At 42.5% G+C, this 12,123-nt stretch overlaps 1 protein-coding gene across 1 annotated transcript in view; it reads left to right on the forward strand.

Annotated features, from left to right (window-relative positions):
• The first annotated feature begins 724 nt into the window (after positions 1-724).
• Positions 725-12,123, forward strand: part of LOC122556835 (matrin-3-like) — a 94,174-nt gene continuing 82,775 nt past the window's right edge. The window contains exon 1 of the mRNA XM_043704071.1: positions 725-823. The gene's annotated coding sequence lies outside the window, so the exon portion shown is untranslated. The remainder of the gene's footprint in view (positions 824-12,123) is intronic.

Consider the following 12,123-nt stretch of genomic DNA (forward strand, 5'->3'; position numbering starts at 1 on the left):
TCAGAGCTGACTTGAACTCATTGAGTCATACAGCACGGAAACAGACGCAAAGGTCCAACTTGTCCACGCCGACCAGATATCCTAAATTAAGCTAGTCCCATTTGCCATCATTTGACCTAGGTCTGAACCCTTGCTATCCAATATAACCACCAGCTGATTAAGAATCATCTAGACCAGTTTCCGTCCAGAAGACTCTAAGAGCTGACTTCACACCAGCTCTCAAAAAGTATGGTGTTGGAAGAGCACAGCCGGTCAGATAGCATCCGAGTAGATGGTTCGAGCATAAACTTTTCATTAGGAAGCTTCTGCTCCAAACAGCGACTGTCCTGCGCCTCGGACGTTGCCTGACCGGCTATGCTTTTCCAGCTTTGTGACTCTGATCTCCAACATCGGCAATCCTCACTCTCTCCTTCACATCAACTCTTAAGAGTCATCGAAACTCCAGCCGTTAGCTCTCTCTCCAATGGGTGCTGCTTGACCGGCTGTGATCTCCAGCCACTTGTTGCTTTCAGTACAGATTCCAGCATCTGCAGCAAACTTGCTCCCAGAAAACGGAGACAGTGAGCACTGCAGACAGGTGAAGCTGGAAAAGCACTACCTCGCCATGCAAGACGGCAGAGGGACGGAATGCTCCAGGGACGCCTTGATGCGTCACGTGCGCCTCGCTTGTAACAAAGTTTGTTGGTGGGCGGGGCGGGGTTTGTGCATGCGCTGTTGTTGTCGTCCCCGCTCGGGCGGAGCGCGGTGCAGCATGGGTGTGCCGGGCCGCGCGGTGCATGGTGGGGCTGTGGCCTGCTCCCACTCGCTCGAGCGGCTGCTGGAGGTAAGAGAGCGGCGTGAGGCTGTGGAGAGTGAGAGAGAGATGGGGGGGAGGAGGAGGAGGGGAAAGGAAAGAGGAAAAGGTTTTAAATATCCTCCCGCTGAGACTCCTAAAGAGGGGGAGGGGGCACCGTGGGAAAAACGGTGGGTGGGAGGGAATGTTTGTTGAAGGGGGTTGGAGGAGAGTCGGTTAACGGTCGGTTTTTTTTCCCCCTTGCCCGCCCGAGCGGCGCCGCCATTTTGTGATGGAAGGGAGAGGCCGCGCAGAGAAAATGCTCAACTCCAGAGAGGCCTGTTCCTCACACACACACACACACACACTAACCTTCCAGACCGTGTAAACACACACACACTCTCACTCTCTCATTCCTGGGGAAAACAAAAATCTGAGGGCATCCCTCCGCGAGAAAACCCGCCGAGCAGCGACGGTTTTACAAAAGGATCAACAGAGAGAAAAAAATCCTACTCGTTGCGGGCGGGCGGGCGTCGACAAATAAAACCTCGCCGCAGCCTCGGCAAGTCGCAAATAAACTATTAGAAGGTGTTTGTTTTAAAAAAAAACATACTTATTTTGTGTCGGGAGAAAAATGCCAGATAAATCATCTCGAGGAGTGTGAAGGATTCATAGGGATTTTTCCCTCCTTTCCTCAGGTTTTCGGGCAGCTGTAAATAAACCCCCCGCCCTTGGCCTGTAAATAAACCGCAGGAACTCGAAAGCTGCTTCCTCGCCGGCATTTAAATAAATGTAAATCTCGCGGGAGGGTTACACACTTGGGAAAACATGATAAACCACAGGAAGCAAATTGTGAAGGTTTGGGGATTGTAATATATATGAGACAGGGCACAGAAGTTTAATTACTCGCATGTAATTTGTGACCCCCCCGCTGAAAGGAAAACTTGACGACCTGCACCGGTTTTGTAAATATGGGAAGTTATCCTCTTTTGCTGCAGGCGATTAAATAATGCGTGGAGCATTCAAGGTGATGTGCTTCCCAGTATTCGTGGTCACCTTTATGTCCACCTGTAAAGATAGGTTTATAATCTCAGCAAGTCGCAAATAAACTATAATTTGTTTATTATATTTCTTCCTTTCTCAACTGTGGATAGTATTCTAGTGCGTGCTTTCTGCAGCAAACCAAACAAAAAAGTAAGTACGCTAAACGCTGGAAAGCTGAAGTAAAAATGACAATGTTAGGAGTGCTTAGAGTGAAAGCTTCGGTAGAGAGTGGGAAAAGAGGCAAAGTTTAAGATGTGCATTTCCAGCACTTTTTAAAAATGTCTCGATCACAGTGTCAGGGAGCCCGAATTGGACACATGTAGACTCTGACCAAGGCCTTCAAAAGGACAGAACAATTTAGAGGTAACATTGGGATAATACAATAATGAGGAATGATCTTGTTTTGAAAGCTCAAAAATCAAATTATTTTGGGTGAAATTAAGAAATAGTGAAGGAGAGCAGTTTCTGGTGAGAGCACTCTATAGGACTACCAACACTGTAAATCAAAAAAAAAAATTGGGATCTGAAAGGAATAAGTGAGGTCTGCAGATGCTGGAGATCAGAGCTGGAAATGTGTTGCTGGAAAAGCGCAGCAGGTCAGGCAGCATCCAGGGAACAGGAGAATCAACGTTTCGGGCATAAGCCCTTCCTCATCTGAAAGGAATATACTTGTGGGCAACTTTAATATTTCATTTACAGATTAGGTAAATCATATTGGTGACGTTAGCCTTGAAGATGAGTTCATAGTGTGTCTTTGGGACAGTTTCTTTGTTTTGGAATTAACCAGTAAACAGGTGATTGTAGATATCGTAATGTGTAATGAGAGAGGATTAATTAATGATCCCTACATAAATAATTGTGTAAATAAAAGGGATCATTCCATTGTAGAATTTTGCAGTCAGTTTGAGTGAGAGGTGCATCGGTCTGAAACGAATACACTAAATGTAAAGGCAATTATGGAAGTATAAAAGTATATGGAAGTTGGTTAAAGTGGACTGGAAAAATATATTGATAGGTAAGGAGGAGGATAAGTGACAGCAAATATTGGGGAATTTTGTAGTCTCGGTAAAGATTCATTAGAAGGATGGAGCAGTTGGGGGTAACTAAAGAAGGTAAGGATGGCGTCACGTTGAGTTATAGTGTCGGAAAGATTACTGGTAGACCAAGATTCAGGAAGTTTTAGAAGCCAGAAAAGAACTACTAAAGTACGAGAGGAAGAAAATCAACTGAGTATACCGCTGAGAATCATAGCTGAAAATGTGTTGCTGGAAAAGCGCAGCATCCAAGGAACAGGAGAATCGACGTTTCGGTCATAAGCCCTTCTTCAATACCTTTCACCCCGACCTAAAAAAAAATCACTTTCTCCCCTGAGAATCATAGCAATGATATGTGTGACTTACAACAAGAATACAAAAAGAGAGTAACTTAAGTAAACATTGATCCCTTAGAGGGTGAGACTGTGGAATTTATAATGGGCAACAAAGAAATAACAGAAACTCGAATGTTTTGTGTTTGTCTTCAAGGTAGAAGACATTAAAACATCCCAATAATAGAAACATCATTTAGAAAGAAGGGAGAAAAATATTACTAGGCAAACTAATGAGATTAAAATATTACATGGCTCCTGATGTCATCTTAAATAAATGGCTGTAGAAATAGTTGGATGCATTTCAGAATTTCTGAAATTTGGACAGCTGTCAGCACTGGAAAATATCAACTATGACACCGTTATTCAGTAAGAGAGTAAGACATAAAAGCAGAAAATTGGAAACCAGCTCTGCTAACCATTGTCATTGGGAAAATGTTGGAATCCATTTTTGAGGAAACAGAAATGGGCCAGTTCTAAAAACACACCAATTGATTATGCTTGATTGTATTTTAATGAGAGAGAAGTCATGTTTGACAAACTTATTGGTGATGTTTTAGGATCTTCAAGTAAGGTAGAATGAAATATAACTTGGTGAAAAGCATGTGATGCGGCATCATATACAAGTTTACTGCACATACATTCTTGGTGTTGGAGGAATTGACTGACTAGTAGCAAATGTAATAGCATAATTTTCAAGTTAAGCAAACTAATAGGACACTATAAGAATATGTGTAAGGACCTCAACTACTTACAATCTACCATGTCTGAGCAAACTAGGAATTTTTAAGGTCCATTATTTGAACATTTATTTTGGTTTGTAACAAAGTTGCAAACAGAAGTTTTGGTGAAAGAAACTAAGGTTATTTATTAAATAATGAAACTAGTATTAACAAGACAGTGCATTATGAATCATGTATGGTCTTTCCTTAATGGAGCAGCTTCACCAGAGGTCAATTCTCATTTTGATCTGACTTCATTCTATCTTCTGTGAACCTGTACAACTTCGCAGTTTAGAAGACCAAAGTGTGACATACCGAAACATAAGATCCTGACGAAACATTGTTAGGTTCTTTTCCCGAGGTTTCCCACAAGAGATGCAACTCACACACACAACTTCTGCAAATATTTAAAGTTTAGTAAAGCTTGTACAAGCTAGGCGACCCCCTTTGACCCTCTTCGCAAGTGTGCGAAGTAGAGTCAGAAGGCCAGAACAAAGAAAACACATCCCCTTTATACAGGTCAGTTCAGAATGTTTATGGGTACTCTGCTGTCCCCTCCCCCAAAAAAACCACCACCACATGTTACCCCAGAACAGTGGTAGGATGAGGTCATCCTCGGAGATAATGTGAATGTCCTCGTCCTAGCGAATCGTTATGCAAACAATTTCCTGACCCTAAGGCAATGTAGGTGTGATATGTCCTAGCTTCAGGGGATGGCTATGAAAGTATTTCTGAATGGAAGGGACTGAATGAGAGTATAATTTGATAATAGCAGGAGCGTAGTAGTAAGTGGAAGGGAGTCATCCACATTCCTGCATGAATGTCGCTCCCACCCAAAGACAGTACAATTTAACCCTTTGTCATTACATTAATGTCTAGAGAGATATAGAATTTAATCTTAACATTACAACTTAATAGGTTGAATGTAATGATGGTCTTTCCTTTTGTAGGAAAGGCTAGAATTTGGGTATATAGCGAAGAGTAACAAAGAGGTCTCCCCAGGAATAACTGAGATGTAACCAAACTGATCTAGTTCTCGAATGATCATAAGTTTTGTCTGATGCTTTAAAAAGTGCACTGTAGAATCCTAGAAAAATTTCAGCACAGAAAGAGGCCATTAAGCTCATTATGTTTACGCTGACAGAACAAATTAAAAAGTATTCTAATCCAGCTTTATGGGGTCTTAGAAATCTATAGTTCATAAAAAGACCTGGTTAAAAACAACCATCTAATTACCCTATCCCATATTTCCTCAGATCTCCTTCGAATCTTTTGCCGGTTACCTTAAATCTTTGCCCCTGGTCACTGATCCCTCCATTAAGGGGAAAGGTTTCTTCCTGTCAACCCTATCTGCAGCTCTCATAATGTTATATGTCATCATTTACACCTTCAATCTGCTGTGCTCTAAGGCAAACGACCCCAATCTTTTGGATCTGTCTTCACAGCTGAAACTAACTAGCCCAGACAACATTCTAGTAAATCTACTCTGCCCTCTCCAGTACAATCGCAGATTTCCAGAATTGTCCACAATGCTTCAGCTGTTGCCTAACCAATGTTTTATAAACTTCCAATATAATCTCCATGCTCTTAAACAATCTGTCATGACCATAAAGACAAGTATACCAGATGCCTTGTTAACTACTTTATCCACCTTATCTCAAGGGACTGGTCAATGTGCACACCTAAGGTCCCTCTGATCCTTTGTGCTTGTCAGAGACCTACCATTTATAATATATTTTGCAGCATCTGGTTTATAGCCTTGGATTTAGGATGCAGATCTAGGTTCCATTTAATTGGGTTACACCTCAACCTCCAAACTGAGCAGTTAATTCCAGACACTCAGCTCACTCTGGGTGAAAATGTTTTTTCTTATGCCCTCTCTAATCCTTGTGCCAATTACCCCAAACCTCTGGTCGAAACTAACCTGAAAATGGTTGATTGTTGGCTGTTGTTACAAAAAGGTTGCAGAATCATAGATTAATGGAGCATGGAAACAAACGCTTCAGTACCAACTGATTGACCAAGTTTCCCAAATTAAACTAGTCCCACTTGCCTATATTTAGCCCATTTGCCTTTCAGATTTCCTCTTCATGTACTTGTCCAAATGTCTTTTAAATGTTATAGTTGTACCTGCATCTACATCTATCACTTCTTCTGGAAGTTTATTCCACATACAAACTACCCTCTGTGAAAAATTGCCCCTCAGGTCCCCATTAAATCTTTCTCCTCTCACCTGAAAAAGTTCCCCCATACTAGGGAAAAGACATCTGCTAGTCACCTTATCTATGCCCCTTATGATTTTATAAACCTCTATTAGGTCACCCCTCAACCTCCTATGCTCAAACAAAAATCACAAAAGTGTTACCGGGCTGAAAAAGATTTTTTGGCCCATCACCATGCACTGGTCTCCAATATAACTGAATGCCACTTTGCTGTCTTTCCGCATATGGTTGCATAATATTTTAATTCAGACAATAATCTGACCTCTTGAATGCCTCGATTGTTCCTAACTCCATCACATATCCAGCTATTGTATTCAAGACCTGAACCGTTTGTGTGAAAACGTTGTTTTCTTACATTGCTCTTGCTTCATTACACATTGCTCTTGTTTATTGACAAATTGCTTCGAGAATTTGTGGGTCAGAGACTAGGAAACATACAGTGAGCAACTTACCTGACTCCAGCAAGTAAGTCACCTCCTGACCCCCCCAAAGCCTGTGCACCATCTAGAGGCACACGTTGGATGTGATGGAAAACTTCCTACTTACCTGGATGAGTGCAGCTCCAGCAATACCCAAGAAGCTTGACACCGTCCAGGGCAAAGATTGGCAGCACACATCTACAGACATCCACTCCCTCCACCACTGACACTCAGTAGCAGCAACAGTGTGTGTCATTTACAAGATACTCTGTACAAATTAATCAAGGCTCCTTGGCATCTTCCAACCTATGATCACTTGCATCTTGAAGGATAAGGGCAGACAAAACATGAGAACACTACTGCCTGCAGGTTCCCCTCCAAGCCACTCACCAGCCTGACTTTAGAAATAAATCGCCATTTCTTCCGTGTTATTGGATCAAAATCCTGTAATTCTCTCCCTAAAGAACTGTAGTGTTTAGAGAAGGTAGCTTACCTCCACCTTCTCAAGGACAACTAGGGATGGGTAGTAATTACTGACTCAGCCAGTAACCCCCACATCACATGAGTGAACAATATTAAAAAAAAACTTTAACTCTATGCCCCTCAGTCTTGATCCTTTCATGAGTGAGAATAGTTTCTCCCTGTTGACATTTCCTTGCCCTTCCATCACATTTTCTCTTCACCTTCTTTTCAAGAAGAATGGTGCCAACCTTTCCAATCTATCCTTACAACTGAATTTTCTCATCCCTGGAGCCATCTTTGTAAATCTTCTGCATACGCTCCTGATTTGTTTGCACCCTTTCTATAGTGGGATGCCATTTAAACTCAATCTGCCACTCAGCCCATAGACCCCAATTGATCAAGATCTCTTTATAATCTTAGATAACCACCTTCACTATCCACTATACCACCAATTTTGGTGTCATCCGCAAACTTACTAATCAAGTGGCCTGCGTCTGCACTGTAGGGATTCTGTGATTCTATGCCTCCTATATTCTCATCCAAATTGTTTATGTAAATGTCAAACAAAAGTGGACCCAGCACTGATCCCTGTGGAATATCACTAGTCACAGACCTCCAGTCTGAAAAACAACCCTCTACCACCACCCTCTGTGTCCTACCATTAAGCCAGTTATGCATTCAGTTGGCAAGCTCACGCTGAATCCCATGTGATCTAACTTTGCTAATTAGTCTACCATGCGGAACTTATCAAAGGCTTTACTAAAGCCCATATAAACAAAGTATCACTCTGCTCTCATTAATCCTTTTGGTTACTTGCTTGAAAAACTCAAATCAAGGAGCAGGAGAATCGACGTTTCGGGCATTCCTGAAGAAGGGCTTACGCCCGAAATGTCGATTTTCCTGCTCCTTGGATGCTGCCTGACCTGCTGCGCTTTTCCAGCAATGCATTTTTCAGCTCTGATCTCTAGCATCTGCAGTCTTTACTTTCTTACCAGTTCAATATCTAGTCCGTTATAAAATGGATATTGGTAGTGGAGGAATTCAGCACTGATAATGCTATAGTCTGTTATGAAGCAATGGTTAGATTCTTTCTTGTTGGAGGTGGTTGTTGATTGGTTCTTGCCTGGTGTGAATATTACTTGGACACTTTATCTGTCAGGCTAGATGTTATCTGTGTCTTGCTGCACGTGAACACATTGCTTCAGTGCCTGAGGAGTCATCAGTGGAGCTGAATGTTGTGCAAAAATCCCCGTTTCCAACTTTGTGATGGAAGGAAAGGAAGTCATTGAAGCATCAGAAAGTAGCTGGGCACAGGGCACTATACTGAGTAAATCCTTCAATGCTGTTTTAGGGACAAGGCAATTGATCTCCAGCAACCACAATTACTTTCCTTTGTGCTGGTAAAACTTCAACCAACTGAGAGCTTCCCTTTGATTCCTATCGATTTCATTTTTGCTAATGCACTTGATGCTGTTATCATTCAAGTGAGGTCTTGATGTCGAGCAGTCAGTCGCAATTCACTTTGGAGTTCAATTCTTTAGTCATTGTTTAGATCAAGACTGAAGTCAGGAGCTGACCGGCCAGACAAAAATCAGATTGAGTGTCAATGAGCAGGTTATTCCTTTGCAAATTTGCTAGATAGCACTGTCAATGCCTCTGTCCATCAGTTAATTGAGAATAGACTCATAGGGCAGTTATTGGCTGGGTGATTTGTTCTGATTTTTCTGTATTATGTGCGTGGGTAATGTTCCACATCGTCGGAAATTTGCAGGTCTGTTAGCCATACTTAGCTACAGGCTCTGCTGGTTCTTGAGCAGAAGTCTTCTGTATTGTTGCTCAGTATTGTCAGGGCCCATTGCCTTTGCAGTATTCAATGTCTTCAGCTGAATCTTGGTATCACATGGAGTGAATGGATTTAGTTGCAAAGTACAGAGGAACCTTGATTATCCAGCATTCGATTAACCAAATTCCGGGTTATCCAAACAAGATCGCAAGGTCTCGATGCTTGGCTAGCTGTGTTATCCAGCATTCGATTATTGGCATTCAATTAACCGAACGAAATACTCCCTGTCTGTGTCCTTCAGATAATCGAGGTTCCTCTGTATGTCATCTTTGATTCTGGGGACCATAAGAGGGGACCTTCTTCTGGCACAGTTCTAGTGTTCATACCTTTGGATCAGGAGGCCCTGTCTCAAGTTCCAGATGTTCTAGGGGTATGTAACAACATCTCTTAATAGGTTGATGAGGCAAATAGTTCATTTTTGTAAAAAAAAGAGACTGAAATTAATTAGCAGCTCAGCACTCTTGGTTGAAGGCAGGATGTTGGTATTTGTAAATCCTCCTTCTGTTGGCTGTTTAATTGTCCACTACTAGCCAAGATTGGATGTGGCAGAATAATCAAACTTCAATTTGATCACTTGGTTGTGACAATGCGATTTTGATGGTCTGAATTGTTGCTGATGATGGCCCACAATGTCTCTCCAGATACCTAATTTTGAGTTGCTATATATTATTGAAGTCTGTTCCATGTAGCACAGCATCAGTGAAGGGTCTTCTTGATGTAAAAATGGAAATTCATCTCCGAAAGGACTTGTCAGTGTTGACTCTACATAAACAGTGATTGGCAGACGTATTTATGACAGGTCATATAGATGTACAGCATCGACCAGATATCCCAACCCAATCTAGTCCCACCTGCCAGCACCTGGCCCATATCCCTCCAAACCCTTCCTATTCATATACCCATCCAAATGCCTCTTAAATGTTGCAATTGTACCAGCCTCCACCACATCCTCTGGCAGCTCATTCCATACACGTACCACCCTCTGCGTGAAAAGGTTGCTCCTTAGGTCACTTTTATATCTTTCCCCTCTCCCCCTAAACCTACGCCCTCTAGTTCTGGACTCCCCGACCCCAGGGAAAAGACTTTGTCTATTTATCGTTACCATGCCCTCATAATTTTGTATGCCCTTATAAGGTCACCCCTCAGCCTCCAACGCTCCATGAAAACAGCCCCAGCCTGTTCAGCCTCTCCCTGTGGCTCAATTCCTCCAACCCTGGCAATGTCCTTGTAAATCTTTTCTGAACCCTTTCAAGTTTCACAACATCTTTCCGATAGGAAGGAGACCAGAATTGCACGCAATATTCCAACAGTGGCCTAACCAATGTCCTGTACAGCTGTAACATTGCCTCCCAGCTCCTGTACTTAATACTCTGACCAATAAAGGAACGCTTTCTTCACTATTCTATCGACCTGCAACTCCACTTTCAAGGAGCTATGAACCTGCACTCCAAGGTCTCTTTGTTCAGCAACACTCCCTAGGACCTTACCATTAAGTGTATAAGTCCTGCTAAGATTTGCTTTCCCAAAATGCAGCACCTCGCATTTATCTGAATTAAAATCCATCTGCCACTTCTCAGCCCATTGGCCCATCTGGTCCAGATCCTGTTGTAATCTGAGGTAACCCTCTTCGCTGTCCACTACACCTCCAATTTTGGTGTCATCTGCAAACTTACTAACTGTATCTCTTATGCTTGCATACAAATCATTTATGTAAATGACAATAAGTAGAGGCCCAGCACCGATCCTTGTGACACTCCACTGGTCACAGGCCTCCAGTCTGGAAAACAATCCTCCACCACCACCCTCTGTCTTCTACCTTTGAGCCAGTTCTGTATCCAAATGGCGAGTTCTCCCTGTATTCCGTGAGATCTAACCTTGCTAATCAGTCTCTCATGGGGAACCTTGTCGAAAGCCTTACTGAAGTCCATTTAGATCACATCTACTGCTCTGCCCTTATCCATCTTCTTTGTTACTACTTCAACAAAACTCAATCAAGTTTGTGAGACATGATTTTCCACGCACAAAGCCACATTGACTATCCCTAATCAACCCTTGCCTTTCCAAATACATGTACATCCTGTCTCTCAGGATTCCCTCCAACAACTTGCCCATCAATGAGGTCAGGCTCACTGGTCTGTAATTCCCTGGCTTGTCTTTACCGCCCTTAAACAGTGGCACCACGTTTGCCAACCTGCAGTCTTCCAGCTCCTCACCTGTGACTATCGATGACACAAATATCTCAGCAAGACGCCCAGCAATCTCTTCTCTGGCTTCCCACATAGTTCTCGGGTACACCTGATCAGGTCCTGGGGATTTATCCATCTTTAACCGTTTCAAGACATCCAGCACTTCCTCCTCTGTAATCTGGACATTTTGCAAGATGTCACCATCTATTTCCCTACAGTCTATATCTTCCATATCCTTTTCCACAGTAAATACTGATGCAAAATACTCATTTAAAAACCCTTTGGATTCTCCTTAATTCTATTTGCCAAAGCTATCTCATGTCCCCTTTTTACCCTCCCGATTTCTCTCTTAAGTATACTCCTACGTCCTTTATACCCATCTAAGGATTCACTCGATATATCCTGTCTATACCTGACATATGCTTCCTTCTTTTTCTTAACCAAACCCTCAATTTCTTTAGTCATCCAACATTCCCTATACCTACCAGGCTTCCACCCTGACAGGAATATACTTTCTCTGGATTCTTGTTACCTCATTTCTGAAAGCTTCCCATTTTCCAGCTGTCCCTTTACCTGCAAACATCTGCCTCCAATCAGCTTTCGAAAGTTCTTGCCTAATACTGTCAAAATTGGCTTTCTCCAATGTAGAACTTCAACTCGAATAGATTTTTACCTTTTGGTTTCTTTACTACCTGCTGCAGATGCAGTTTAGTAGTTGTGCCCTTTAGGTCTCTGTGAGCCCAATTATTGGTGATGCCACCAAGTCACTTTTGGTGATACGCATTGACGTCCTCCATCTAGATTACATTCTATACTTTTGCCATCCTCCATGCTTCCACCAAAGCGTGTTCAAAATGGAGGAGAGCCAATTCATCAGCTGAGATAGGTGATAATCAGCAAGAGATTTCCTTATCCATCTTTGACCGAGTGCCATGAGACCTCATGGCGTCTGGAATCAATGTTCACTGCTCTCATTGCAACTCTGATTGAATACCATTATACTGCCACCTCTTCAGGTGGAACAAGGTGTACCCATGATGGTGTTGGTTGCAACATTATCAGTAGATAATTTTCTGAGAGTGTGACC

This window comes from Chiloscyllium plagiosum, chromosome 14, assembly GCF_004010195.1.
Source record: "Chiloscyllium plagiosum isolate BGI_BamShark_2017 chromosome 14, ASM401019v2, whole genome shotgun sequence".
In the NCBI taxonomy this organism is placed as follows: domain Eukaryota; kingdom Metazoa; phylum Chordata; class Chondrichthyes; order Orectolobiformes; family Hemiscylliidae; genus Chiloscyllium; species Chiloscyllium plagiosum.